We start from the raw sequence: 5,795 nt of genomic DNA on the forward strand, positions 1-5,795 counted from the left end.
ATAAATATATTTTAAAAAATATTGGTGATTAATAAATATTTATTTGTTATTGATTTTTCATTTTTAAATATTTTATCAATGTTTAATACGCATGTTACGATTTGTCATATGGCGAACTTCTCATACGACAGATTTTATACAAGTTCAAACTTCATCTCATCGTACTACATATTGTTCAACAATACAATATCATACACGTTACGATAATCGTTTGTGAGATCGTATCAAACTATCAAACAATGCTAATCTATCCGTATGATTAATTATAACGTGTATGGGTTGCTTAAGACTCAATACAATTTTATTCATAATTATTTTTTAACTTATAAGATATATTCATGAATTATGATACAATACGAATAATATGATAATAATTATGAATTACATATTTATGTATATACTGTTTTTGTTATTAACTATGCACAATCTACCTAGTGTATTCTACAACGGTGGCTGTTTGAGTTGTTAACACCCAAGGAGCAAACTTCAAAATTACCTATATACCCACTTTTACAATTAATGATAATATAGATACACATATTTTTTACTTGAATAAAATATCCTGACTGTGGCTGTGGCCTTATCGGCTTTTAATGTAATTGGGATTGCAGTTAATCACCGCAACGTTGGCCTGTGAACAATTTTCGCCGTCGTCCTAACGTTCCACTATCACTGTAATATTTGGTACTCTAGTCTGGCGGCGTCTTTAATCGCGGCGCTTTTACAGCTAACCACCATACCACTAAAGTCTTTGGATCGCCGAATAAAGTGCGTAGTTGACTTATACCGATATAATAAACTTACTATTGCAAGGGCGTCATTTGTACTGTGCTGAATCTACATTTACTTATTTAAAATCCCATATTGTAGTAATTAGGCCCACTTTATAAATTGATTGGCCTGAAAAATTGATAGTAATTTGTGCTTAAAGTGAATTCGTTTTGTGGTACCACTATGCAAGTAAACTTTTGCACGCCATAGACACCCGTAATTTACACGCACAGACAAATAATGAGCGTTCGTGGTCTACAGACAAGCTGTGTAGTGAAATATTTCACCTACGATATAAATAATTAGTATGAATACATATGTAATAGAATACAAGACTTTAGTAATGTAAAAACTTTGATGTCCCAAAGCGAAACACCAACGATATGTAGACGGTTGATTTAAAAATAATATTACAATATGATAAATTGATATATCTCCGTAAACGTGAATTATGATATTAAATTCGACGGTTGTAGAATATATTATTTGGGGTCTTAAATGAAAAGATAAAACAAAAAAAATTCACATAATCATCTACGTCATTACATTTAAGGTTAAGAAATTAAAAATCGTCAGTAATTTTTCGAAATTTAAATATTTTGTTAAATAAACAAACAGCAACATCATATTTTATTTTGTCTATATCCAACATTCGATTTTAATATTTTTATGCCTAAATAAACTTTTAATTTAATCTGCTTCGTGTTTTTTAGTAAATATTCTAGTAAAAACAAGGTTTATAATTATATGCAAAGTAATACTACACTAACATACTACAGTAATAGATACACAATGTAATATGCAAATATTGTAACACAAAAACAGTCATCATTCTTCTTAAAATCTATAATTGCATGTATTCTAAGTTAGTGTGATCCATTGAAATCGCGTGCACTTACGTACGAGCACTGCTCATTTAAATATTACGGCATAAGAAATTTCATAGTCCCTATTAAACATACTGATTATTTATTTAGTATTACTTAATAAAAATATTTCTGACCTTATTTAAGTCAATGCAATTGATTATGTGGGTGTAGTGGCTCAGATGTCAGCAATGCTGACGATGATACATTATCGTGCTACCTTAGTAATAACGAATGCGTTGAATCGGTAGTGGATATGTATTACGATTTGGAAACTCTAGATAACTTCCCTCGGGATTATTATGATGAAGTTCCGAACGATGAGTATATTTTCGCAACGAACGATGCAGACTAAGTACGGTGCAGTAGTATATAATACTACTAGACAGTACTAACTTGGCTATTAATTTATAATTATAGTTTATATAGTTATTCAATTTATATATAATTTATTGATGTTCCACAGTTAATAAAATATCTTATAACTAATGTTAGTCAACGGCATAGCACCATCACAAACCGAACGGCTAGATTACATAAATATAAAATATAAGTATATACCGTACCACACAGGTGACGAAATAGAATAAAAATAATAAAAACAAATGACAAACAAAAACATTTATGTACGACCTGATAACAACTGATGGCACTGATGGCAGGCGTTGGTGATGACGGTGGCTGTTGTTTCCGTTGTCCCGGGACATCGCTGGAACGGCGAGCAGGGACCGACCAGACGGCGACAATAAACACGGGTCAACGACCGCGTATACGTACGGGAGTTTTATACAGCAAAAACCTTGTATCGCGGAAACAAGATTAAAACAGTTGATTGCGATTGATTGGATTCCGACGTTAAACTGTATAATAGAACGAAAACAACAATCGATCGTGTTCGCGCTTCGTTGGACAAACGAAAAGCATTTGGTCGCGAACGGCTTTAGTCGCACTGCGAGAATTCGGACGGGCGATGGCACGAAGCGAAAAAGGCTTTTTGCTTGACGCAAAAGCCCGAAAACAATAGATCGTAGACACGGGACTTGTGCGGCATGACGATGAGCGCGAGGCTCGGATGCGCGTAAGCCAAGTGCGGAATACGGCGATGGCGCAATGGTTTTACGACGACGAACCAAGAAAAAGGGACTGCTCCGCTAGACGGACGGTAAAAGACAAAAGACGCGGCGGCGTCGATGGGAACCACTGGTCATCGGCTAGACCGCGACGGTACGGCCCCACTCCGATCCCTCCGGAAGAACAAAGTTTACATGGAGCGGAATTTGCTGTACATCAATAGGGTGGCAAACGTTACGACGTAGGACTTGTCGCCGCACCAAATTAAAATATTAAAAGTGTATCCAAGATCCAACAGTTATTATTACTAATACCTAAGTATGTTTATTTAAAATATATTGTGTATAGATTTTCGTAACCCAATGCATTCGGGGTTAGTCACTTTTATTTAAAATAGGAAAATAAATATATTAAATATAAACATTTTTATTCAAACCTTTTCATTCGACTTCTAATATCCCCAGAGATCACGTATTTCACTGCTTTTATTTAACTTGTTTATAAATTATGTATAAATTAAATGTATAAACCTAACCACGCAGGTTTGCTGGAACGTAACCTTCGCGGATAACGAAAGATTACTGTAATATAATTAAAAAAAAAACCAATTATCTTCAAACCTATTTAGGTTGCCTTAAAGGCTAACAACATAATACATTTTGATTATAAAAAACGGTGTAAATGTAGAAAACAAAAAATTATTTTCAGAAAAAAATTTCCCATATGGGCCAATAGTAGATATAATGCATTTTGATAAAAAAACAGGGTACGAAATTTTATAAACAATTTTGGTTAGTAGCAAAGTTAAATGAATGAGGTAAAAAAAAAAACCGAAAAAATCTTGCCTTATGAGCTAACGTGAGTAGGTAAAATGCATTTTTATATATAAAACAATGTATATAAATGAAAAACAAATGATATTTTGAACAATAATAATAAGAAAACAATGGTAGTAAAAAAGGAAAACAAAAAAAAAACATCTGTAGAACCACAAGAAACTAGTCGAGGGGGGAGGATACGAGATGGCGATTCGGTGCAAAAAAGCAATGCCTCCGCAACGTTTTCCATACAGCCAACGAACAGACGAGTGTCACGGAATCGTTTCGCTCGGCCGTGGGAGCGACGGAGACCAAAACGGCACAGGGCGAGTGAAGACGATTTGAGCTGCGGAATCGGCGGCAACCAGATGGACGCGACCCGGCCGGCTCCGGTTCGCCTCGCGACGAAAAACAGATTTATATGCACTGCCCCTCACCACTGACGTGTCACGTAGTCGGCCACGTCTGACATCCACGGTGGCAGCCTGAGTAACGCGCCACGGGCCAGGTGAAACGCACAGATTCCACGGCTCCAGTACCGCAAACGATCGTCGTCGTCAACATCCAACATAGTTCCGCATACGAACTGAAAGCTGTCGAGCGCCCGCCAAACTATCGTAGTGATCGACCGCATCGGCGAACCAACTAGCGACGCCGCGACACCCGCATGTCCACGAGTGGTCGAAAAACGAGGTCGGGAAACATACCGCCGCGCACCGTCAGTGCTCTGTCTCGTATTCCCCCATTACTTGATTTTGTTACCGTCGTCCAACCGATTTTTTCAGTGGTGACGGAGGGGCGAAGTAAGCGGGCGCCGTCTCAAGGATCCAGGCGGTAATCGGTATACATCGACGAGACAGATCATCGAGTCAGTAATATACGTCCGAACTGGACAACGGCACATAGAACAGCACAATCGTAATCGCTGTAGTTCCAATCGCCGGTTGTATTCCGGATGGCCTGGTATTTCCGGCGTGAATGTATTTGATTTTCGCTCTCAACCGGCTGGTCGACTACGGAGAAGCGAATAGATCTTTAACCGTTGAGCGTGGACAACGACGGATCGCGACGCAGCCGTTACGATGAGAACAGTGAAGACGCTTCCTCGACAATGGTCGTGGCTGCAGTTGTCGCAGTACTCGAACCGTTGAGCTCGAAATGACTTTGTTCGTGAATATTATAGTATATTATATTATAGTTTCCGTTGAATCTCACATTGTATATATGTCATCCATCCACGTGAACACCGCCGTCAGTCTTCGATCAGCATAGTCGTCAGTCGTCAGTAGACGATGCGACAGTGAACTCTCGAGCCCATCGCTGTCACCACCGTCGTCCCTGTCCAATACGGGAAGCGTGTGCCTAGACTAGACAACGGCAATTTCGTGCGTTATCGTACATAATGATTGTAGAATACAATAATCATAATAGTTTTAATTGTACTGTCATGAAAATATTCTATATAGCGTCTATTTTAGATTTTTTTAATATTATTTAAGTAAACTGTAAGGTTTTTTACATATTTTTTATATATTCAACCTACAGTGCTCAAATGGAATTGGGCATTGTATACATACCCGGACAATGTTATCTTACTCAAACTTTGCCCTTGAAAATCGGGTATTGTGCACTTCTTACTTTGCCCGTAACATAATATATACGTAAATAATTGGGCATGGGTATAATTTGTAGGTATGCCCATATAAATATTTTATATTCAAACTTAATAGTAATTAATATTTTGAATTATTACAGTTAAAAAAGTGAAAAACGGAAGTTACTAAAATAACTATATAAAATATTGTGTGATATCAATAATGTTACAATATTAGTATTGGAATTATACAAGATTTACCCGAGAAAAGTGTATCTTTCCCGGATTCAAGTGGGCAAAATAAATTAAATACAAAGCACTGCACATATTTATATAAAATAGCATTTATACATAACGTGAGCGGCCGTTGAAAAAATGAAAATATCAAATTATTTTTTTGATTTTTTGCGTCGAATCCGTTTCGGCAACTTTTCTGACAATGCGTGTAGAGTTCTGGAGTCGAAAAATAAATCCTTTACTGCGAAAACTTACATACCAGTTTTTTTCACAAAAGTAATTTTTAGTGTACTTAGGTGGTTAAAATTTGGATTTTTGAAATTTTTTTGATATAGACGGATGGTCCGACGGTCGCTTGTACCCGCCACCACGTTTTTAGAGTCATTTTGTGTACGCTTCCATCTTGAAAATACGTATATTTAGTTTTTTATGTGAAAA

This window comes from Rhopalosiphum maidis, chromosome 1, assembly GCF_003676215.2.
Source record: "Rhopalosiphum maidis isolate BTI-1 chromosome 1, ASM367621v3, whole genome shotgun sequence".
NCBI lineage: Eukaryota > Metazoa > Arthropoda > Insecta > Hemiptera > Aphididae > Rhopalosiphum > Rhopalosiphum maidis.